Source organism: Lithobates pipiens, unplaced genomic scaffold (assembly GCF_037356315.1).
Source record: "Lithobates pipiens isolate NorthernLeopardFrog02 unplaced genomic scaffold, aLitPip1_a1.2 Scaffold_25, whole genome shotgun sequence".
Classification (NCBI taxonomy): Eukaryota; Metazoa; Chordata; class Amphibia; order Anura; family Ranidae; genus Lithobates; species Lithobates pipiens.
This window is the reverse complement of record NW_027507787.1, coordinates 108,012,115-108,037,714: the sequence shown is the minus strand read 5'-3', so window position 1 is coordinate 108,037,714 and position 25,600 is coordinate 108,012,115. Positions and strand designations below refer to the sequence as shown.

The following is a 25,600-nucleotide window of genomic DNA, read 5'->3' as shown; positions in this document are numbered from 1 at the left end:
GTGTAAGCCGTCTTTCTGCCATATGCTTCAGAAATTTAATGTACCGCTTTTAAATCCATATCAATTCCACATAACCGTGAACCGTCTTAAAATTTTAACATTTACTGATAGCAATTACTGATATTACATTATGACTATACAAGTGGAAAAGGACCGCGTAATGGAACTGTGAAATTAATCATAATCTCAGCGTTAACTTAGCTGATAAATTCACGATTTACTCAACGATTTACTCAACGATTTAAACTTAGATTTTTTTCATTCTAAGTCTATTTAATCTTAAATAATTTATACTATATTCTACTGTACTCTTAAATTATGTACTGTTGTTCTGTATTTTAGCCGTTCTCATATTTTGTTTTATGTTGCAACCATCGAATCTCATTGCTATTCCGACATTCTGCCTTAATGAGGATATTACCCTTTTGTGTATTCACGTTATCTCGACCAATATGCCTCAATATTTTCTAATTTGTTTTGCTATACTTATTATTATTATATTATAGAGATTATTAACTCTAAATCATTGTAAACCTAACCATAGTTATAATGTCTACAGCTAATTTTACGTTAAAGCAAAAGTCACACAAAACCATCTTTTTAAATCCTTTTACACACTGCACATAAGAGCAATGCAACCATCTCTCGCGACCTCTATGCAATAGGATTCTCTTTCTGACTCTATTTTGTGTATTACTTCTTCTCCACATTAACTGTCGCACTGATAACCATTTGTAACACCTAACACTTGCAACACATTTTTTAACAGCAGCAAAATGTGAGAAAAGCAGTGGGGCGGTTTACTTGATTGAGAAGTGGTTGCAGTAGCAAAGCATAGCAATACAGTTTGATTACATTAATAACACATAATGCAACTATTTTACATTCACCTCATGCATACATCCTAATGTAAGCTGTCTATCACTATTAATGTTCATGGTTACTGATACATTATGCCGATAAGCAGTGGAAACGGAAAACAGTCAGTGTGAGCCGTCTTCGTGCGTTACAAAATTAATGGATCGATTTAAACGTTGGAATTTTCAAGCTACGTCAATTTACTATTAAATACCCTTTAGCTGCTTAGCTCACACTTTGCTGTATGGTGCCGCGTTTACATGTAAGTAACCAATGGGGATTGACATTTCATGTCCATCTCACATCTCTAATGCAATTTGCCTCTTTGCCATGTCATACTTTGCCATTTATTATACCTTCTCATCCGATAGAAACCTAGTCGTTGCTGATATTTCATGATTACAGCAATCATCTCATCTAATTGCTATTCCGACAATATGATCATTTCTCAATCATTTTGAAGCTACTGCAAGTAACGCTTCCGATCTCTTTTATATATTAAGTAATATTTAGCTGCTTAGCTCACACTTTGCTGTATGTAGCCATGTTAACTGTATTAATGGTTACATGTAAATAACCAATGGGGATTGACATTTCATCTCTAATTCACATTCACATTTCTAATGCAGTTTGTCTCTTTTGCCATGTCATACTTTGCCAGTTATTATACGTTCTCATCCTTAAAGACACGTAAGGATCCTGAAAATGATAGAAACCTAGTCACGTCCTTGCTGATATTTCATGATTACAGCAATCATCTCATCTAATTGCTATTCCGACATTCTGCCTTGGAATTACTTTGCAACGCTCTATTGAATAATGTAAAGGTAAGCTATATATTTTGTGTATTTCCACTTAAACTCGACCTGTATATACTGTCTCAATATTATCCTTTCTAATTTTGCTAAATTCGATTATAGAGTTTGCTATGTCTAAATCCAGGTTACCTACTCTCCTTTATTACGTATACTGCTAATTTTAGGATAATACAAAACCATCTTATTGCTTCTTTGAACGCTGCACATATTAAGAGTAATGCAATGCTACCGATGGGAACAGTTTAATTGCTCTTCTCACATTTAGCTGGTATCTCTCTCTATAGGAAACTGAATTTGTACCACAACGATCACTCATCTAATATCAGTCCACTCAGTGCTACCGGGATAACTTTTACTTTTAGAGTAATGAAATGATTTCTCAGTCATTTTGAAGCTACTGCAAGTAACGCTTCCGATCTTTTTTCAACTGCATTACTTTATCTCTGATATGTTAAGTAATATTTAGCTGCTAAATTAGATTGTAGAGTTTGCTATGTCTAAATACATGTTACCTACTCACCTTTATTACGTATACTGCTAATTTTAGGGTAATACAAAACCATCTTATTGCTTCTTTACACGCTGCACGTATTAAGAGTAATGCAATGCTACCGTGAACAGTTTAATTGCTCGTTTCACATTTAGCTGGTATCTCTCTGCTATAGGAAACTGAATTTGTATTACAACGATCACTCATCTAATATCAGTCCACTCAGTGCTACCTGGATAACTTTTACATTTAGAGTAATGAAATGATTTCTCAGTCATTTTGGAGCTACTGCAACTAACGCTTCCGATCTCATTTCGACTGCAATACTTAATCTCTGCTATTGCAGAATATTTAGCTGAATATTTAGCTGCTTTGCTGTACGTAGCCGTGGGGATTGGCATTTCATCTCTAATTCATATTCACAATTCTAATGCAGTTTGTCTTTTTGCCATGGCATCCTCTGCCCGTTATTATCCTTTCTAATCCTTATGCTGTATTTGGGGTATATTCACTACATGATTAAAGACACGTAGTGAACCTGATTGATAAAAACCTACACACGTCGTTGCTGTTATTTAGTGTATTTCCACTTAAACCCGAACTGTATATACTGTCTCAATATTAATTTTAGAGTTATTTTGCTATATTTATTATTAGAATAAACAGATTACTATCTCTAAATCCTGGTAAACCAGCTCACACTTAACCATCTTATTTCTACCTTACACGCAGCACATATTAACATATTAACATTTAGCCGGTATATCTCTGCAATAGTAAACGAAATGTGTAGATCACTCATCTAATATCGTCTTTTCAGTGCTACCGGAACAACTTTTAAATTTAGAGTAATGCAACGATTTCTCAGTTTTATGATACTACTGCAACTAACGCTTTGGATCTCTTTCCTGATAAATTACGCTCTGCAATATAGCAAGCCTGCATACACTAGCCTCTCTTTGTAACCCAACTTCTCTCTCTGTATACCTTAGCCTCCATCTCTTGCATAAACCAGGACCTTCTTCTGTATAATCTAGCCTATCTGTATACACTAGCCTGTCTTTTGTACACATTAGGCTCTCTGTGTAAACTAGCCGGTCTACTGTATACACTAGTCCATCTGTATACACTAGCAAGTCTGCATACTCCTGCCTCTCTGTGTAACCTAGCCTCTCTCTCTCTCTGTATACCCTAGCCTCCATCTCTGCATACCCAGGACGTTCTTCTGTATAATCTAGCCTATCTGTATAAACTAGCCTGCCTTTTGTACACATTAGCCTCTCTGTATAAACTAGACGGTCTACTGCATACACTAGTCCATCTGTATACACTAGCAAGTCTGCATACTCCTGCCTCTCTGTGTAACCCAGCCTCTCTCTCTCTCTCTCTCTCTCTGTATACCCTAGCCTCCATCTCTGCATACCCAGGACGTTCTTCTGTATAATCTAGCCTATCTGTATACACTAGCCTGTCTTTTGTACACATTTGCCTCTCTGTATAAACTAACCGGTCTTCTGTATACACTAGTCCGCCTGTATACACTAGCAAGTATGCATACTCTAGCCTCTCTCTCTGTATACCCTAGCCTCCATCTCTGCATACCCAGGACGTTCTTCTGTTTAATCTAGTCTATCTGTATACACTAGCCTGTCTTTTGTACACATTAGCCTCTCTATAAACTAGCCGGTCCTGTGTATACACTAGTCCTTCTGTATACACTAGCAAGTCTGTGTAACCAAGCCTCTCTCTCTGCATACCCTAGCCTCCATCTCTTGTATAAACCAGGACCTTCTTCTGTATAATCTAGCCTATCTGTATACACTAGCCTGTCTTTTGTACACATTAGCCTATCTGTGTAAACTAGCCGGTCTACTGTATACACTAGTCCATCTGTATACACTAGCAAGTCTGCATACTCCTGCCTCTCTGTGTAACCCAGCCTCTCTCTCTCTCTCTCTGTATACCATAGCCTCCATCTCTGCATACCCAGGACGTTCTTCTGTATAATCTAGCCTATCTGTATAAACTAGCTTGTCTTTTGTACACATTAGCCTCTCTGTATAAACTAGCCGGTCCTCTGTATACACTAGTCCGTCTGTATACACTAGCAAGTCTGTGTAACCAAGCTTCTCTCTCTGCATACCCTAGCCTCCATCTCTTGCATAACCAGGACCTTCTTCTGTATAATCTAGCCTATCTGTATAAACTAGCCTGTCTTTTGTACACATTAGCCTCTCTGTATAAACTAGCCGGTCTACTGTATACACTAGTCCATCTGTATACACTAGCAAGTCTGCATACTCCTGCCTCTCTGTGTAACCCAGCCTCTCTCTCTCTCTCTCTCTCTCTGTATACCCTAGCCTCCATCTCTGCATACCCAGGATGTTCTTCTGTATAATCTAGCCTATCTGTATAAACTAGCCTGTCTTTTGTACACATTAGCCTCTCTGTATAAACTAGCTGGTCTTCTGTATACACTAGTCCGTCAGTATACACTAGCAAGTCTGCATACTCTAGCCTCTCTGTGTAACACAGTCTCTCTCTCTGTATACCCTAGCCTCCATCTCTGCATACCCAGGACGTTCTTCTGTATAATCTAGCCTATCTATATACACTAGCCTGTGTTGTGTACACTTTAGCCTCTCTGTATAAACTAGCCGGTCTTCTGCATACACGAGTCTCTCTGTAGACCCTTGGATGTCTTTTGTATACACTAGCTGCTCTTTATACATTAGATCTCTGTATACCCAAGCCTCTCTGTATACACTAGTCCGTCTGTATACACTAGCAAGTCTGCATACTCTAGCCTCTCTGTGTAACACAGTCTCTTTCTCTGTATACCCTAGCCTCCATCTCTGCATACCCAGGACGTTCTTCTGTATAATCTAGCCTATCTATATACACTAGCCTGTGTTTTGTACACTTTAGCCTCTCTGTATAAACTAGCCGGTCTTCTGCATACACGAGTCTCTCTGGAGACCCTTGGATGTCTTTTGTATACACTAGCTGCTCTTTATACATTAGCTCTCTGTATACCCAAGCCTCTCTGTATACACTAGTCCGTCTGTATACACTAGCAAGTCTGCATACACCAGCCTCTCTGTGTAACCCAGCCTCTCTCTCTGCATACCCAAGATGTTCTTCTCTATAATCTAGCCTATTTGTATACACTAGCCTATCTTTTGCACACATTTGCCTCCCTATATAAACTAGCCGGTCTTCTGTATACCCTAGTCCGTCTGTATACACTAGCAAGTATGCATACTCTAGCCTCTCTCTCTGTATACCCTAGCCTCCATCTCTGCATACCCAGGACGTTCTTCTGTATAATCTAGCCTATCTGTATACACTAGTGTATACAGACAGACTAGTGTATACAGAGGACCGGCTAATGTGTACAAAAGACAGGCTAATGTATACAGATAGTAATATGAGGGCCACTCCTCACCCCCGCCCCCACCTACCAGATCTGACTTTCATCCCCTTGCCCTCTCTGCCCCGGTCATCTGGTGGCAGTTTTATGCACTCCCTGGCCCCCACCCATTCATAATCCTTACCGACCTTTCCTTCCGCTGCTCACAGGAACACACTGGATGACTTGTCTAATTAACCAACTTGTACAAGACACCGCTAGCCTCCTGTCTGACACCGGTCCCCCTTGGAGGCTTTACCCCTCACTGTTTGGGTGGTCCCTGCCTCTCCCTGGATGCTCCACATATACCACAATGACATTGTCAGAGGGGCACCACTTGACAGGACACGGGGCTGTCATGCCGGTGGCATCTCCCATTGGAGGAAGGGATGATAGCCCCAACCCCTTGGCAGCAGGTTCTTTCATGTACAGACCAGGGCGGCTCATCTTCCCTTCTGGAGTCTTGACCTTAGATGGGGGAGTTGCACTTTGGGGGATCTGAGTGATACCTAGTGCGCTGTACTGGAAGGGCTTGATATTCCCGCATATGTGTCCCCTCCCCCTGGTTGCGCCCCTCGTCCCCCCCTCTGGCTCCCACCTACTCTTTGCCGACATTGCCTTCTGCAGCTTTTGGGGACCCTGGATGACTTATTTATTGAGCCTATTGGTACAAGACACTGCTTCCCTCCAGGGTGACTCTGGACCCCCCTGGAGGATTTACCCCTTACTGTATGGGCAGTCCCAGCCTCCCTCTGGATGCTCTACACAGCCCCCGATGGCGATGCAGGAGAGACACTAATTGGCGGGCCCCAGGACTGCTGCTCGGGTGAAGTCTCCCGTTGGATGGAGGGATGGTGGCCCCAGCCCCTTGCCTGCCAGATTTTCCATGCACCGACCAGGGCTGCTCCTCTTTCATCATGATGTGGTGACCATGGAGGGGAGGAGTTGAAATTTATGGGGTCTGGGTGTTTGCTGGTGGGAATGCGCTAAAGGACTTGACATTTCCGCATGTTTTTCCCCTCTCCCCTGTTTCCCACCCTTCCCTTCCCTCCTTTCCCTACCTCTTTCCCCCCTTCTACTCCCCCTTTCCCTGCCCCTTTTCCCCCGGGGCGTGGACGGTGGAGAGGGGGTAAGAAGAGGACAATCTGCCAAAGGGAGCAATGGATTTGTTCGGGGACTGCATGTACTTTAGGGGATTGGGACGGGGGGTGGTGGATCCCATTCTGTGATGCCTTTTCTGTTGTGACGGGCTCCCTCGTGCATGCCTACGTTTAGGGCGAGCCGAGGAGACCCCTCAGTGCTGACAGTTATATGCTCTACCTCTGTTTTGGTTATACTATTGTTTTTTGGTTCTATGATGTTACTGATTGTCTTTTATTTGCATACCAGTATCAGACGTGACATTTACCACTGCCGGGACTGGGGGGACTAGGATTCGGGGGCTCCCTCTTGACCTGTCTACCCACCAACCCAAGTAGGACAGCGCTTTAAACCCAGTGTACATCTGGTAAGCGCTATAGCATAATTGTGCTGTTTTAGTATACCCTTCCTGTACTGTTGAGTGCGGACAACCCTTAATTTCCCTCTCCCCCTGGGGTTGAGGTGCCCGGCCTCTTTTTCCCTTTACCTTTCCTTCCATTTGCCCTTCCTTTCTCCCCCTTAGTTCCCGCCATGCATTACCTACCCAAAACCTACCTTGGTTCAACTTTCTTTGCTTTTCTCTGACGTCCCCCTCCCCCTCCCCGAGGAGCGAAGGCAGACTCAGTCAAGGTCACCTCTCTAAACGTTAAGGGACTGAACTCCCCTGAAAAACGGTGGATCCTCCTGTGAGAACTGAAGACTTCCTGTACTGATGTGGCCTTTATACAAGAAACACATTTTAAAAATACTAGCCTCCCCTTTCTATGGTTGAGATCCTTCCCTAAGGTCTACCACTCTACTAACCCCTCCTCTAAGACCAAGGGAGTCTCCATTCTGATCTCTAGCAGGCTCCCCTGGGTTCTCCAGGATTCTCTGGTGGACCCTGGGAGCCGATATCTTTTTCTTAGGGGCCACATTGGAGAGCGCCTTTTTACATTTGCCACTGTGTACGCTCCCAATGATCACCAAGACACGTTCCTCGGAACTACCCTGCTCTGTGCTTATGTGACATTATGTGGGGACTTTAATGTCCCCTTTCGCCATCGGTTGACACTTCTGCCTCTTTCTCCTCGCTCCTCATTTCCTCTAGAAAGCGGATTACTAAGTGTTTACTGAATGACCAATTAGTTGATGTCTGGCGTCTGCAACACTCTGGGGAAAGGGACTACTCTTTTTGCTCTTCCCCTCACAAATCATACTTGAGGATAGACTTCTTCTTGATTCCACATGACCAACTGCACTTGGTGAGCTCTTCCTCCATCGGCCATATAACTTGGTCCGACCACGCTCCTGTAGCCCTTACCTACACCCTCTCTAGGAACCCATCACCTAGGTCTCTATTCTGGCACCTTAATAAGAGCCTTCTCCAGATACCGGAAGTTTTAGCAGATGTGACCAGGGAATTGGACCTTTATTTCCAAGAAAACTAAACGCAGGACTGTGACCCGGGGATAATTTGGGAGGCTCACAAGTCAGTACTCCGCAGGGTACTTATCAGGCACGGGGCGCGCATCAAACAAACATGGAAGGAACAGCTTGCTAATCTGTTTCGTGAACTTGCCTCTGTGGAAGCGAAACATAAACATGCCCCCTCACGGACCTTAGAGATTGAATTCGGGACACTCCGTACCCATATTGCTGACCTACTCCATTATAAAGCGAAAGCGGCACTCCAGTTTTGTCGTAAACTGACGTAGGAGTCAGGGGACAAATGCGGAAAAATCTTAGCCAGGTCGGTAAAGGAGTTGAAATCTGGCTCTTACATACCACAGTTGATAGATGAGAATGGCCAGAGGGCCTCTACCCCAACCCAAATAGCCGAAGTCTTTGAAAAATGTTACTCTGATCTCTACAACCTGCCCGATTCAGGGTCTGGACAGGACAATATAGACAGATATGTAACCGGTTCTGGTCTACCAACCCTCTCATCGGAATCACGGGAGTACTTGGAGGACCCGATCACACTGGAAGAAGTCCAGACAGCCGTGGGACCTCCGAAGGTGGGTAAGGCTCCGGGCCCTGACGGATATACCGCACAATACTTTAAGACCTTCCTCCCTATTCTCGGCCCGCGCTTGGTGAATTTATTTAATACTCTGAGCTCGAATGGGGATTTTCCTGAGGATACCCTTAGAGCCCACATCTCGTTGATACCTAAGGAGGGCAAAGACCCGGGCCTATGTGGGAGCTACAGACCCATTTCCCTCCTAAATTCGGTCCTAAAACTATTCTCTAAAATCCTCGCCACGTGATTGGCACATCACTTGCAGTCCCTTATACATATTGACCAGTTAGGTTTTATTCCCACCAGGGAAGATAGGAACAACACCATTAAGGTGCTTACCCTGATCCATAAAGCAAAGTCATCTGGGACCCCTTGTCTTTTCATGAGTACTGATGCCGAGAAGGCTTTTGATCGGGTCAAATGGACAATGATGTTCTCGGTCCTTCGCCATATAGGTCTGAGTGAACGGATGCTGGCATGGATAAGTAAGATATACTCACGCCCTTCAGCTCAAGTCAAAGCGAATGGGGTTCTCTCATCTCCCCTTGACATCGGGAATGGGACCAGACAAGGTTGCCCCATGTCGCCCCTATTATTCGCACTGTCATTGGAACCCTTTCTCTCCACAATTCGACAAAACTCAGACATAACGGGACTCCAAATGGGTACTATTGAGTGCAAGATATCTGCCTACACGGATGACATGCTGTTCTCGCTGACGAATCCCAGAGTTTCCTTGCCAAATCTCCTTCGGGAATTCCAGATATACGTGATACTTCTTGAAATCAAAGGCCATGGGGGTTACAGTCCCCCCGCAAACGTTAATAGACTTGCAGTCCAATTTTCGATTTAAATGGACCCATACAGCCCTTAAGTACTTAGGTACTTACATTCCACCGGACATCGTGCGTACGTTTATGTTGAACTTCCCCCCACCCCTTGTCACTAAGATCCGCAGTTTGCTTCACGGGTGGCATTCTGGCCTCCATTCCTGGTTCAGGAGATGCAATCTCATTAAAATGAACATACTCCCTAAATTTACTTATCTTTTCCAAGCTCTCCCGGTCCAGATTCCAGTCCCGTTTTTTAAGCAAGCTCAATCCTTGCTCACTCAATTTAACTGGGCCCACAAAAATCCCAGACTTAAGCGGTCACAGCTGACATTGTCTAAACAACAGGGAGGGTTGGTTCTCCCTGACTTGCGACGCTACTACCTGGCCTCCCATCTGGGGCGTGTATTGGACTGGAATCGAAACAAACTTTCTAAGCTCACTCCCGAATTCCGCTAAGAAGCGCCATGTGGTGCTATAAGTATTTACCCACAGAATTTATGTCACATCCCACTATAGGGGCTTAGTTGAAAGTCAGTCACCTGATCGCTACCCAAAACACACTCACGTCTTTGACTTCCCTATTCCCTATACGTGGCCATCCAACCTTTGAACTGGGGACCCACTTAGAAATTCCAACCTAGACAATGCATCTAAATTCGTCATTGATGGAAAATGGACTTCTTTCTCAACCCTAACAGATCCGACAGGGCTTTTTCAACTGCCTTTTTGGAGAGCGGCGCAACGACATCATTTTCTCCATTCCATCCCCAATCCTCAAATGTTCGCCCGCCCTCAGACGGAGTTTGAGACTCTATGCAGGAGCGAAGGCCCTTTGGCCCACATTCTCTCTCAAACAGATTACCCACACTTAACCTGTCTGTCCAACTGGGAAAAGGACCTTAATTGCTCATTTTCCCCAGCACAGAGACAACGCATTATCACTTTGGCTCTCAAAATGTCGCTGTGCACGAAGATACAGGAGACGAATTTTAAACTTCTCACCAGGTGGTATTTGACACCATCAAAGCTGCAGAAATGTTTCCCCTCTTCCTCGAACATATGCTGGAGGTGTGGAGAAGAAGAGGGCACGTTGCTGCACATTTTTTGGTCCTGCCCCAGCTTGGTGGACTTCTGGACAGAGATCCGATGCATAACACAAAAATTCACAGACTTCTCCATCCAGGAAGAGGCTGCATTCTTTCTCTTGCACCATTCACAGATTCCCATTAAGAAGTACAAAAAAAAATCAATTTTACGGCATGTGATAAATGCGGCGAAATCCTGCATCCCTCTCTATTGGAAAAAATGTTCCCCTCCTTTCATTACTCACTGGCTTAGGAAAATAGAGGACATTAAAAAAAATGGAGGACTTGATCCTCACATCACAAGGTAAACAAGACTTTTTTAAACAAACCTGAGACATCTGGAATACCTTTATATTCTACCTGGAAGGATGTCGCCTGCTATCGCCTTAGTGCTCTGAGCTTTCCTTGACTGGCCCCTTGGACAGTGGCTGCCATCGTGTCTCGTCCCCTCTTCTCCTTTCCTGATCTTTCAACCCTTCTCTTTTCTGCCTTCCTCCCCTATCTCTCACCCCCTCCACCCCCTCTCTCTTTTGGAAAAAGTGGAAAATTGGGAATGACGGCCCCACACCCCCCTCTGGATGGATTATGCCGGAGGGACCTGGGGTTTGTATGACCCTGGATCTTGGTACAGTACTTTATCTGTGCCTCGAATCATTGTGATTGATGGAAGGCAGACTCACAGTTGCGAATATACCTGTATCAAGTATTGTTCAGCTGCTTTTTGCTCTGTATTTCTCTGTTGCATTATGTACTCGGGGGACCGTCTTCCCCTATTTGGAGAAAAAATTATATTTGAAAAAAAAAAGAAGCCTACGACACCTGGTATTCCCAGGCGGTCTCCCATCCAGGCATTAACCAGGCCCAACCCTGCTTAGCCTCCAAGATCAGACGAGATGGAACAGATTCAGGGTGATGTGGCCATAGCCAATATCTTCAGGCACTCTCAACTCTCTTGACAAACACCAAGATGGTCACCTTGGAAACAAGCGGAAAAAAATAGGTCAACGGCAACAACATAAAGAGAAGCCTACGGCATCTGGAAATCCCAGGCGGTCTCCCATCCAGGTACTAAACTGGTCCCAACCCTGCTTAGCCTCTGAGATCAGATGAGATTGGGCTCTTTCAGGGTGGTGTGGCCATAGGAGATTTCTTCAGGCACTCTCAACCTTGACTAACGCCAATATGGTCACCTTGGGAAACAAAAAAAAAAATCAAGTCAACGCCAACAACATGAGAAGAAGTCTACAGCACCTAGTATTCCCAACTGGTCTCCCATCCAGGTATTAACAAGGCCCGACCCTGTTTAGTCTCTGAGATCAGACGAGATCTGGTGCTTTCAGGGTTATGTGGCCATAGGCGAGCTCTTCAGGCACTCTCAACCCTCTTGACAAACACCAAGATGGTCACCTTGGTAAACAAACAAAAAAAAAAACAAGTCAACGCCAACAACATAAAAAGAAGCCTTCAGCACCTAGTATTCCCAGGTGGTCTCCAATCCAGGTACTAGCAAGGCCCGACCCTGTTTAGCCTCTGAGATCAGAGGAGATCGGGCGCTTTCAGGCTTATGTGCCCATAGGCAATCTCTTTGGGCACTCTCAACCCTCTTGACAAATGCCAAGATGGGAAACATTGGGAAACAAGCGGAAAAAAAACAGGTCAATGTCAACAACATAAAAAGAAGACTACGGCACCTGGTATTCCAAAGCCATCTCCCATCCAGGGACTAACTAGGCCCAACCCTTCTTAGCCTCAGAGATGAGAAGAGAAAGGGCTCTTTCAGGGTGATGCTGCTGTAAGCTAACTCTTTGGGCACTCTCAACCCTCTTGACAAATGCCAAGATCGTCACCTTGGGAAACAAGCGAAAAAAAACCAAAACGAATCAACGCCAACAACATAAAAAGAAGCCTACAATAACTGGTATTCCCAGGTGGTCTCCCATCCAGGTACTAACCAGGCCTGACTCTTCTTAGCCTCCAAGATCAGACGAGATTGGGTGCTTTCAGAGTGCTCGGACTCTTTCCCCATCACTAATGGGACGAGACAGGGGTGCCCTCTGTCTCCCCTAATTTTTATTCTGACACTGGAACCACTTATGTGTCACGTTCGGAATGACCCGAATATTACTGGTATATCCAAACTCTGGGCACACCACAAAATTGCGGCGTACGCTGACGATCTAATTTTTTTCGTCTCCAATCCACACATTTCGCTTCCCAATATACTCGCGGCTCTCCGGCGATACGGCAGCCTATCAAACTATAAAATCAATTGCACCGTCGGCTGTATTGAATATATCGGTCCCGGATGGTGAGGCCAAGAGGCTACGCTCCGCTTTTCCATTCTACTGAGCTGAAAAATCTATACGTTACCTGGGCGTTGACATCGCAGCGGATTTGGCGCAATTGTACCCGCTTAATTTTGTCCCTCTCCTGAATAGACTGAAATCTGATTTGGGAAACTGGCATGCTTTAACACTGACCTGGTTCGGGCGCTGTAATGCATTCAAAATGACGGCCCTCCCGCGCATCTTATACTTGTTCCAGACATTACCGATCCGGTTACCCCCAATTTTTTTCAGACAACTGCAGGTGCTGCTCCGGGACTTTATTTGGGTGCGCAAACCGCCCAGAGCCCTTTTGCAATTGCTTGCCAGACCAAAGGACAAGGGGGGTCTGGGTCTCCCAGATCTGAGACAATACAACAGAGCGACTCTGCTAGCGAGATTCGTTGATTGGCATTGTAATGGCCCACACAAGCAGTGGGTGGAGATGGAGATTGAGGATGGATCCATTCCCCTATTGACCTCCCCGTGGCTCCTGTCCACCCTACCAAAAGACCTCAGAGATCACCCCGTAGTGGGAGCTACGTTGGCTGTTGTGCGGAGGTTGTTCCGCTGCACACACATTGCTCCCCTGCCATCACCAATGACTCCGGTTATAGGTAATCCAGACTTCCCACCGGGATTTACCAACAAGAAACTGCGACAGTTGACAGTGGTGGGGAAACAGCGTCTGGGAGACGTGTGGCCCTCGGGAGGGCTCCCGACCACGCAAACTGTCGCCGAGCTTTCTGACCCTCCGCTTGACTTGTTTAGTGCTTATCAACTTCGTCACTTTCTTTTGGCCATACAAAGGGCCCCCTACACTCCTAGAGACCTGACGCCCTATGAATCCATCTGTCACAAAAAGGAACCTGTGCGACACACCCTCTCCCTCCTCTACAACCTATTAAGTAGTCAGGAGGAGGAGTCGACCCCACCATTTATCCACAAATGGGAGAGGGACTTTGGCATCACATTTACCCCACAACAGATAGGGAAGATCCTGACATTAGTACATAAAGCTTCCATCGCAAACCAATATCAAGAATCAGGATACAAGATAGTCTCACGCTGGTATAGAGTCCCATACCTTCTGAATAAAATGAATAGATCGATTCCGGATGTTTGTTGGAGGTGCAATTCAGATACGGGGACCATGGGACACATTTTCTGGGCATGCCCGGCCTTGAGGAACTTTTGGGTGGAGGTGACCGGGACGATAAAAACTCTCAGAAATGTAGATATCGCAGACAACCCAGCAGCGTGCCTTCTACACTTGACCAAACAGCCTGTTCGAAAATACAAAAAAACCCTCACGATGCAACTCCTGAACGCCGCCCGGGCCTGCATTCCCACACTGTGGAGGCAGCCTCAGCCCCCATCCAAGGTGCTGTGGTATTCCAAAGTCAATCATATTCTCCGGATGGAAGAATTGACCCCCACCCTTCACAACACTGAAGAGGCATTTAGTGTTACATGGAGGCCCTGGAGGTATTTTACTGGTACTTGAGACTACATTCGGGAGGTGAGCAGCGCCCCTGTCCCAGAAAACGACTGAACATCTAACATTTACCTACGTAGGCCAAGTCTGCCCTGGGTGGCATTCCCCCCCCCCCCCCTCCCTTTTTGTCTTTATTTTTCTTTTTTTCCCCGCCGCCATCCCCCCCCCCCTCCTCTCTCTCCGTCTTTGCACTCTCTTCTTCCCCCGTCCTCCCTTTTCACTATGCCTTGTCTCCTTACTAGCCTTTGGGACCCAGAAGAACCCCAGGGTTCTGGACACGACCGGCTCATATTTTACTCTGGTTCACATAGGTCATGATAAGCTGGCTCGCTGTGGTCCCAGTTGTTCTCCATGATTACATTTGTCCGAACGGAGCTGCATTAGTTATACTGTACTACATGTCGGAGGTGGGGTTTCTCTCTTTTCTGCATGAAACTCTAGGACTCCCCTCTGAGAACCCAGAGTTATTTGGCAGCCTATTTTTTGTTACCATGTAATTGTGACCCTGGGTCATGCTGTATGGTTGACTGTTATATTTATGTTGTTCTACTTATACTTAATAAAAGAATAAAACAAAAAAAAAACATAAGTCAATGCCAACAACTTAAAAAAAAAGCCTATGGCATCGAGAAATCCCAGGCGGTCTCCCATCCAGGTACTAACCAGGTCCCAACCCTGCTTAGGCCGCGTACACACGGGCGGACTGTCCGCCCAACTAGGTTCGTCAAACAGTTTGACAAACAGTCCGTTCAAAATTTGCATGAGCGGACTTGACCACACACGACGAACGAACAGTCCGCTGAAAACTTGCGCGATGACGTGAACGGCACGTACGACGGGACGAGAGATTCAAAGTCCTATACACTGCAATGCAACCTTCGGCGTGTAAATCCTTTCTGAGCATGCGCGGAACTTAGTTTGACGAACAAGCCTACACATGAGCGGACTGTCCGCTCAAACCAAGTTTCAGCGGACAGTCTTACGGAAATTCCGAAAAACTTTGTTCGTTAGACTGTCCGCTGAAACTGTCCGCTGAAGCCCACACACGAGCGGACTGTCCGCTGAAACACTGTTCAGCGGACAAAATTGGACGAACAGTCCGCCCGTGTGTACGCGGCCTTAGCCTCTGAGATCAAATGAGATTTGGCTCTTTCAGGCTGATGCAGCCATAGTAGATTTTTTCAGGCATGCTCAACCCTCTTGACAAACGCCAAGATGGTCACCTTGGGAAACAAACAAAAAAAACAAGTCAACGCCAACAACATAAAAAGAAGCCTACCGCACCTAGTATTTCCAGGCGGTCTCCCATCCAGGTATTAACAAGGCGCGACCCTTTCTAGCCTCTGAGATCAGCGGAGATTAGGCGCTTTCAGGGTGATGTGCCCATAGGCAATCTCTTTGGGCACTCTCATCCCTCTTGAAAAATGCCAAGATAGTCACCCTGGGAAACAAGCGAAAAAAAACAGGTCAACGCCAACAACATAAAAAGAAGAATACGGCACCTGGTATTCCAAGGCCGTCTCCCATTCAAGTACTAACTAGGCCCAACCCTTCTTAGCCTCTGAGATCAGAAGAGATAGGGTGCTTTCAGGGTGATGCGGCTGTAAGCGATCTCTTTAGGCACTCTCAACCCTCTTGACAAATGCCAAGATGATCACTTTGGGAAACAAGCGAAAAAAACAGGTCAACACCAACAACATAAAAATAAGCCTGTGGCATCTGGAAAACCCAGGCGGTCTCCCATCCAGGTACAAACCAGGCCCAACCCTGCTTTGCCTCTGAGACCAAACGAGATTGGGCGCTTTCAGGGTGTTGTGCTCCTAGGCAATTTCTTTGTGCACTCTCAACCCTCTTGACACATGCCAAGATGGTCACCTTGGGAAACAAGGGGGAAAAAACAGGTCAACGCCGACAACACAATGAGAAGCCTACGGCACCTGGTATTCCCAAGCTGTCTCCCATCCAGGTACTAACCAGGCCCATCGCTGCTTAGCCTCTGAGATCAGATGAGATTGGGCTCTCTCAGGGTGATTTGGTCGTAGGCACTCTCTTTGGGCACTCTGAAGCCTCTTGACAAAGGCCAAGATGGTCACCTTGGGAAACAAGCTAAAAAAAACAGGTCAAAGCCAACAACATAAAAAGAAGCCAAGAAGAAAACATATGCGTATTGGTAGGGTAATGCTATTGCGACCGAAATTGAGGGGAGGTATTGGCTTCCCGGACCCTGCTCTATATTACACAGCAACGCACATGACACCGGTGGTTGACTGGTGCCGGTGTTCTGCCATATACTGTCCGGCCATGATATAGTGTCTGTGCCGTACTGCGCATGCGCAGTACGGAGACGACGAAGCTTCGGAAAATCTCAGAAGCTGAACGTCGCCTGCACGTTGAGTGGAGGTGGTAGCCCCACCATCCAAGCGGACATAGGGTTGTGAATATTAGAGGGCCCCTCGTAGGCGAGGTTCGCTCGCCGCGCTTCGGGTTCGGCCTCGCTGCGCTCGGCTCTTTTATATTCTTACTCTGTGTCCACTTGGATAGTGGGGATAGAACCTGGACTCAGTGCGCAGGCGCCGTTCATGCTCGGCAAATTTCAGAATCTGTGTTGCTGTGTACTGCGCATGCGCAGTACACAGCGGACAATATGCGATGGGGGACCATATGTGATAAGACACCGGCGTGGGGAACTGAAGCTATGGGTCAAGCTAGAGCAGGAGATGGCGTGGGTTCCACTGGCTGGTCTGCCTTGGGCGGGGAGGCCATTGGAGCCCTGTGTGACTACTCACCCGTTAATTGGCCTCTCGCTCGCCGAGATGGATAGTATTTTCACCTTTCCCACCTGACTAACTTCCCTTCTCCTATGACCCCAATTATTGGACATCCTAGATTCCCTCCGGGCCTGTCTGACCAGGCCTTTACCAGGCAAGCCCCGAAAGGGCTTCTGAGAGCAGCCCTATTTCTTGGACCCACGGGCTTGATTCCCATAGGGACCATACTGCTAGAGCAAGTACCTGTTGCAATGGATAGCTGGAGAGCTAGACAGCTAATCCATTTCCTCGGATCACTACCTAACCATTCGTTCTTCTCTAGACAATTCCACCCCTTCGAGGAACTTTGCCTGGATGATGGCCCAATTCGTGGTTCCCTCTCTAGGTCCTACCAAATCCTGACAGATGCACAATCCTCCACGGATCCACCCTTCCTAGCTAAATGGAAAAGGGACTTACAAACTACATTCTCCAAACCACAGAAGGACAGAATACTCTTTTTCGCCCATAAGTCTTCACTCTGCAGTAAATATCAGGAGATCTCATATAAGCTGATCACACGCTGGTATCGTACACCGGTGGTGTTGGCCAAAATATTCCCCGGTCAATCTGACCGCTGCTGTCGCTGTGGGCAACAGGCTGGTACCATTCTCCAAATTTTTTGGGAATGCCCTAAATTACAAACATTCTGGCAGCCTGTCCTGAGACTCATCCACAAGATCGCTGTTCCAAACGTTGGACAGCTGATGAGCTGGTGAGCCGAGGGCGTCTCTTGCTCCCTGGGAGGGGACCCCACCCTATCCACTCTACCCACGACACCCCCTTACCCCTTATTTTCCTTTTCTGCCATTTCCTTCCCCAATCTTCTCTTTCCCCTTCTCCCTCCTTTCAGTTCTACTATTTCCCTTCTTAACTCAAAAAAGGGAAAAGAAAATGGTATGTTCCGACCCAATTTGACTACTACACAATACTCTTCCCCTATCTATGGATATCTAAACTCTTCGAGGGTAGCAGGGCTAGTGTCAATAATATTTTAAGTGGTAGAGGATCCCAACGAGATGGAGCTTTAATCTCATCTTCATATGACCGCAAAGCTGTACACGTGCTATTCTCCTCGAATTTCTTACCATTGGCTCTGATATCCATGCAATATTATCGTTTGTTTGTAACTATTTGTATCACACATTCTGTGAAGTTGCCTTTGCATTGTATGTCGCATACTACTAAATAAATAAAAAAGAAGCCTATGGCACCTGGTATTCCCAGGCGGTCTCCCATCCAGGTACTAACCAGGCCCGACACTGTTTAGCATTCAAGATCAGACGAGATTGGGCGCTTTCAGGGTGATGGGGCCGTAGGTGATCTCTTCGGGCACTCTCAATCCTCTTGACAAACGCCAAGATGGTCACCTTGGGAAACAAGTGAAAAAAAAACCAGGTCAAGGCCAACAACATAAAAAGAAGCCTACAGCACCTAGTATTCCCAGGTGGTCTCCAATCCAAGTACTAGCAAGGCCCAACCCTGTTTAGCTTCTGAGATCAGAGGAGATCGGGTGCTTTCAGGGTTATGTGCCCATAGGCAATCTCTTTGGGCATTCTCAACCCTCTTGACAAATGCCAAGATAGTCACCTTGAGATACAAGCGAAAAAAAACAGGTCAATGTCAACAACATAAAAAGAAGAATACGGCACCTAGTATTCCAACGCCATCTCCCATCCAGGTACTAACTAGGCCCAACCCTTCTTAGCCTCAGAGAAGAGATAGGGCTCTTTCAGGGTGATGCTGCTGTAAGCGATCTCTTTGGGCACTCTCAACCCTCTTGACAAATGCCAAGATGGTCACCTTGGGAAACAAGCAAAAAAAAAAAAACGAATCAACGCCAACAACATAAAAAGAAGCCTACAGGTACTAACCAGGCCCGACTCTTCTTAGCCTCCAAGATCAGACGAGATTGGGTGCTTTCAGAGTGATGTGGCCATAGGCAATCTCTTCAGGCACTCTCAACCCGCTTTACTCCACGCCGTCGGCAGCGGTACGGGTGAACGAGTGGTGCTCGGACTCTTTCCCCATCACTAATGGGACGAGGCAGGGGTGCCCTCTGTCTCCCCTCATTTTTATTCTGACACTGGAACCACTTATGTGTCACGTTCGGAATGACACGAATATTACTGGCATATCCAAACCTTCGGCACACCACACCACAAAATTGCGGCGTAGGCTGACGATCTAATTTTTTCTGTCTCCAATCCACACATTTTGCTTCCCAATATACTTGCGTCTCTCCAGCGATACGGCAGCCTATCAAACTATAAAATCAATTGCGCCAAGTCAGCTGTATTGAATATATCGGTCCCGGATGGTGAGGCCAAGAGGCTCCGCTCCGCTTTTCCATCTACTGGGCTGAAAAATCGATATGTTACCTGGGCGTTGACATCGCAGCGGATTTAGCGCAATTGTACCCGCTTAATTTTGTCCCTCTCCTGGATAGACTGAAATCTGATTTGGGAAAATGGCATGCTTTAACACTGACCTGGTTCGGGCGCTGTAATGCATTCAAAATGACGGCCCTCCCGCGGATCTTACACATGTTCCAGACATTACCGATCCGGTTACCCCCAATTTTTTTCAGACAACTGCAGGTGCTGCTCCGGGACTTTATTTGGGCGCGCAAACCGCCCAGAGCCCGTTTGCAATTGCTTGCCAGACCAAAGGACAAGGGGGGTCTGGGTCTCTCAGATCTCAGACAATACTACAGAGTGACTCTGCTAGCCAGAGTCGTTGATTGGCATTGTAATGGCCCACACAAGCAGTGGGTGGAGATGGAGATTGAGGATGGATCCATTCCCCTATTGACCTCCCCGTGGCTCCTGTCCTCCCTACCAAAAGACCTCAGAGGTCACCCCGTAGTGGGAGCTACGTTGGCTGTTGTGCGGAGGTTGTTCCGCTGCACACACATTGCTCCCCTGCCATCACCAATGACTCCGGTTATAGGTAATCCAGACTTCCCACCGGGATTTACCAACAAGAAACTGCGACAGTTGACAGTGGTGGGGAAACAGCGACTGGGAGAGGTGTCGCCCTTGGGAGGGCTCCCGACCACGCAAACTGTCGCCGAGCTTTCTGACCCTCCGCTTGACTTGTTTAGTGCTTATCAACTTTGTCACTTTCTTCTGGCCATACAAAGGGCCCCCTACACTCCTAGAGACCTGACACCCTATGAATCCATCTGTCACAAAAGGGAACCTGTGCGACACACCCTCTCCCTCCTGTACAACCTATTGAGTAGTCAGGAGGAGGAGTCGACCCCCACCATTTATCCACAAATGGGAGAGGGACCTAGGCATCACATTTACCCCACAACAGATAGGGAAGATCCTGATCTTAGTACATAAAGCTTCCATCGCAAACCAATATCAAGAATCGGGATACAAGATAGTCTCACGCTGGTATAGAGTCCCATACCTTCTGAATAAAATGGATAGATCGATCCCGGATGTTTGTTGGAGGTGAAATTCAGATACGGGGTCCATGGGACACCTTTTCTGGGCATGCCCGGCCTTGAGGAACTTTTGGGTTCCCAGCAGCGTGCCTACTACACTTGACCGAACAGCCTGTTCGAAAATACAAAAAAACCCTCACGATGCAACTCCTGAATGCCGCCCGGGCCTGCATTCCCGCACTGTGGAGGCAGCCTCAGCCCCCATCCAAGGTGCTGTGGTATTCCAAAGTCAATCATATTCTCCGGATGGAAGAATTGACCGCCACCCTTCACAACACTGAAGAGGCATTTAGTGTTACATGGAGGCCCTGGAGGTATTTAACTGGTACTCGAGACTACATTCGGGAGGTGAGCAGTGCCTCTGTCCCAGAAAACGACTGAACATCTAACGTTTACCTACGTAGGCCATGTCTGCCCTGGGTGGCATTCCCCCCCCCCCATCCCTTTTTGTCTTTATTTTTCTTTTTTTCCCCGCCGCCATCCCCCCACCTCCTCTCTCTCCGTCTTTGCACTCTCTTCTTCCCCCGTCCTCCCTTTTGACTATGTCTTGTCTCCTTACTAGCCTTCGGGACCCAGAAGAAGCCCAGGGTTCTGGACATGACTGGCTCATATTGTACTCTGGTTCACGTAGGTCATGATAAGCTGGCTCGCTGTGGTCCCAGTTGTTTTCCATGATTACATTTGTCCGAACGGAGCTGCACTAGTTATACTGTACTACATGTCGGAGGTGGGGTTTCTCTCTTTTCTGCATGAAACTGTAGGACTCCCCTCTGAGAACCCAGAGTTATTTGGCTGCCTATTTTTTGTTACCATGTAATTGTGACCCTGGGTCATGCTGTATGGTTGACTGTTATATTTATGTTGTTCTACTTAATAAAAGAATAAAACAAAAAAAAAAAATAAGTCAATGCCAACAAGTTAAAAAAAAAGCCTATGGCATCGAGAAATCCCAGGCGGTCTCCCATCCAGGTACTAACCAGGTCCCAACCCTGCTTACCCTCTGAGATCAAATGCACGCTCAACCCTCTTGACAAACGCCAAGATGGTCACCTTGGGAAACAAACAAAAAAAACAAGTCAACGCCAACAACATAAAAAGAAGCCTGCGGCATTTGGAAAACCCAGGCGGTCTCCCATCCAGGTACAAACCAGGCCCAACCCTGCTTAGCCTCTGAGACCAAACGAGATTGGGCGCTTTCAGGGTGTTGTGCCCGTAGGCAATTTCTTTGTGCACTCTCAACCCTCTTGACAAATGCCAAGATGGTCACCTTGGGAAACAAGGGAAAAAAAACAGGTCAAAGCCAACAACATAAAAAGAATCCTACGGCATCCGGTATTCCCAGGCAATCTCCCAATCAAGACACTAACCAGGCCAGATCCTTCTATGTCACCTGGTCTTCCCAGGCAGTCTCCCATCCAGGTACTAACCAGGCCTGACGCTGCTAAGCCTCTGAAATCAGACGAGATCGGGTGCTTTCAGGGTGATGTGGCCGTAAGCGCTCTCTTCAAGACACGCCCAACCCTCTTGACAAACGCCAAGATGGTCGCCTTGAGAAACAAGCGACAAAAACAGTTCAAAGCCAACAACATAAAAAGAAGCCTATGGCACCTGGTATTCCCAGGCGGTCTCCCATCCAGGTACTAACCAGGCCCGACACTGTTTAGCCTCTGAGATCAGATGAGATTGGGCGCTTTCAGGGTGATGGGGCCATAGGTGATCTCTTTGGGCACTCTCAACCCTCTTGTTAAACGCCAAGATTGTAACCTTGGGAAACAAGCGAAAATAAACAGGTAAACGCCAACAACATAAAGAGAAGCCTACGGCACCTGGTATTCACAGATGGTCTCCCATACAGGTATTAACCAGGCCGTACACTGCTAGGCCTCCGAGATCAGATGAGATTGTGCGTTTCAGGGTGATGTGGCCATAGGTGTTCTATTTAGACACTCTCAACCCTATTGACAAATACCAAGATGGTTATCTTGGGAAACAAGTGAAAAAAAATAGGACAACGCCAACAACATAGACCATGGCGGTCTCCCATTTGACCCAGACCCTGCTTAGCCTCTGAGATCGGGCGCTTTCAGGGTGATGTGACCTCAGGCGAACGCTTTGGGACATACTCAAAACTCTTGACTGATGCTAAAATGGTCACCTTGGGAAACAAGCGAAAGAAAAACAGGTCAAAGCCAACAATATAAAAAGATTCCTACGGCACCTTTAATTAGGTACTATCCAGGCCGGACCCTGCTTAGCCTCTGAGATCAGATGAGATTGGGCGCTTTCAGGGGGATGTGGCCATAGGAGAACTTTTTGGGCTCTCTCAGCCCTCTTGACAAATGCCAAGATGATCACCTTGGGAAACAAGCGGAAAAAGAAAACGAATCAACGCCAACAACATAAAAAGAAGCCTACAATAACTGGTATTCCCAGGTGGTCTCCCACAAGGTACTAAACAGGCCTGACTCTTCTTAGCCTCCAAGATCAGACGAGATTTGGTGCTTTCAGAGTGCTCGGACTCTTTCCCCATCACTAATGGGACGAGGCAGGGGTGCCCTCTGTCTCCCCTAATTTTTATTTTGACACTGGAACCACTTATGTGTCACATTCGGAATGACCCGAATATTACTGGCATATCCAAACCCTCGGCACACCACAAAATTGCGGCGTACGCTGACGATCTAAATTTTTTCGTCTCCAATCCACACATTTCGCTTCCCAATATACTCGTGGCTCTCCGGCGATACGGCAGCCTATCAAACTATAAAATCAATTGCACCGTCGGCTGTATTGAATATATCGGTCCCGGATGGTGAGGCCAAGAGGCTACTCTCCGCTTTTCCATTCTACTGAGCTGAAAAATCTATACGTTACCTGGGCGTTGACATCGCAGCGGATTTGGCGCAATTGTACCCGCTTAATTTTGTCCCTCTCCTGAATAGACTGAAATCTGATTTGAGAAACTGGCATGCTTTAAGACTGACCTGGTTCGGGCGCTGTAATGCATTCAAAATGACGGCCCTCCCGCGGATCTTATACTTGTTCCAGACATTACCGATCCGGTTACCCCCAATTTTTTTCAGACAACTGCAGGTGCTGCTCCGGGACTTTATTTGGGCGCGCAAACCGCCCAGAGCCCGTTTGCAATTGCTTGCCAGACCAAAGGACAAGGGGGGTCTGGGTCTCCCAGATCTCAGACAATACTACAGAGCGACTCTGCTAGCGAGAGTCGTTGATTGGCATTGTAATGACCCACACAAATAGTGGGTGGAGATGGAGATTGAAGATGGATCCATTCCCCTATTGACCTCCCCGTGGCTCCTGTCCTCCCCACCAAAAGACCTCAGAGATCACCCCGTAGTGTGAGCCAAGTTGGCTGTTGTGCGGAGGTTGTTCCGCTGCACACACATTGCTCCCCTGCCGTCACCCATGACTCCGGTTATAGGTAATCCAGACTTCCCACCGGGATTTACCAACAAGAAACTGCGACAGTTGACAGTGGTGGGGAAACAGCGTCTGGGAGAGGTGTGGCCCTCGGGAGGGCTCCGACCACGCAAACTGTCGCGAGCTTTCTGACCCTCCGCTTGACTTGTTTAGTGCTTATCAACTTCATCACTTTCTTCTGGCCATACAAAGGGCCCCCTACACTCCTAGAGACCTGACGCCCTATGAATCCATCTGTCACAAAAGGGAACCTGTGCGACACACCCTCTCCCTCCTCTACAACCTATTAAGTAGTCAGGAGGAGGAGTCGACCCCCACCATTTATCCCCAAATGGGAGAGGGACTTTGGCATCACATTTACCCCACAACAGATAGGGAAGATCCTGACATTAGTACATAAAGCTTCCATCGCAAACCAATATCAAGAATCAGGATACAAGATAGTCTCACGCTGGTATAGAGTCCCATACCTTCTAAATAAAATGAATAGATCGATCCCGGATGTTTGTTGGAGGTGCAATTCAGATACGGGGACCATGGGACACATTTTCTGGGCATGCCCGGCCTTGAGGACATTTTTGGTGGAGGTGACCGGGACGATAAAAACTCTCAGAAATGTAGATATCGCAGACAACCCAGCAGCGTGCCTACTACACTTGACCAAACCGCCTGTTCGAAAATACAAAAAAACCCTCACGATGCAACTCCTGAACGCCGCCTGGGCCTGCTTTCCCACACTGTGGAGGAAGCCTCAGCCCCCATCCAAGGTGCTGTGGTATTCCAAAGTCAATCATATTCTCCGGATGGAAGAATTGACCGCCACCCTTCACAACACTGAAGAGGCATTTAGTGTTACATGGAGGCCTTGGAGGTATTTAACTGGTACTCGAGACTACATTCAGGAGGTGAGCAGTGCCTCTGTCCCAGAAAACGACTGAACATCTAACGTTTACCTACGTAGGCCATGTCTGCCTTGGGTGGCATTCCCCCCCCCCCCCCTCCCTTTTTGTCTTTATTTTTCTTTTTTTCCTCGCCGCCATCCCCCCCCTCCTCTCTCTCCGTCTTTGCACTCTCTTCTTCCCCCGTCCTCCCTTTTCACTATGCCATGTCTCCTTACTAGCCTTTGGGACCCAGAAGAACCCCAGGGTTCTGGACACGACCGGCTCATATTTTACTCTGGATCACATAGGTCATGATAAGCTGGCTCGCTGTGGTCCCAGTTGTTCTCCATGATTACATTTGTCTGAACGGAGCTGCATTAGTTATGCTGTACTACATGTCGGAGGTGGGGTTTCTCTCTTTTCTGCATGAAACTCTAGGACTCCCCTCTGAGAACCCAGAGTTATTTGGCTGCCTATTTTTTGTTACCATGTAATTGTAAACCTGGGTCATGCTGTATGGTTGACTGTTATATTTATGTTGTTCT

At 46.9% G+C, this 25,600-nt stretch overlaps 7 pseudogenes; all 7 read right to left on the bottom strand.

Moving 5' to 3' along the window:
- Positions 1-11,448: 11,448 nt before the first annotated feature.
- On the bottom strand, positions 11,449-11,567 carry LOC143931987 (5S ribosomal RNA; annotated as a pseudogene).
- A 98-nt stretch (positions 11,568-11,665) lies between these two features.
- On the bottom strand, positions 11,666-11,785 carry LOC143931721 (5S ribosomal RNA; annotated as a pseudogene).
- A 95-nt stretch (positions 11,786-11,880) lies between these two features.
- On the bottom strand, positions 11,881-11,999 carry LOC143931847 (5S ribosomal RNA; annotated as a pseudogene).
- A 4,389-nt stretch (positions 12,000-16,388) lies between these two features.
- On the bottom strand, positions 16,389-16,507 carry LOC143931773 (5S ribosomal RNA; annotated as a pseudogene).
- A 1,965-nt stretch (positions 16,508-18,472) lies between these two features.
- On the bottom strand, positions 18,473-18,591 carry LOC143932291 (5S ribosomal RNA; annotated as a pseudogene).
- A 101-nt stretch (positions 18,592-18,692) lies between these two features.
- LOC143932676 (5S ribosomal RNA) lies at positions 18,693-18,811 on the bottom strand (annotated as a pseudogene).
- Positions 18,812-22,326: 3,515 nt separating this feature from the next.
- LOC143932385 (5S ribosomal RNA) lies at positions 22,327-22,445 on the bottom strand (annotated as a pseudogene).
- Positions 22,446-25,600: the final 3,155 nt, after the last annotated feature.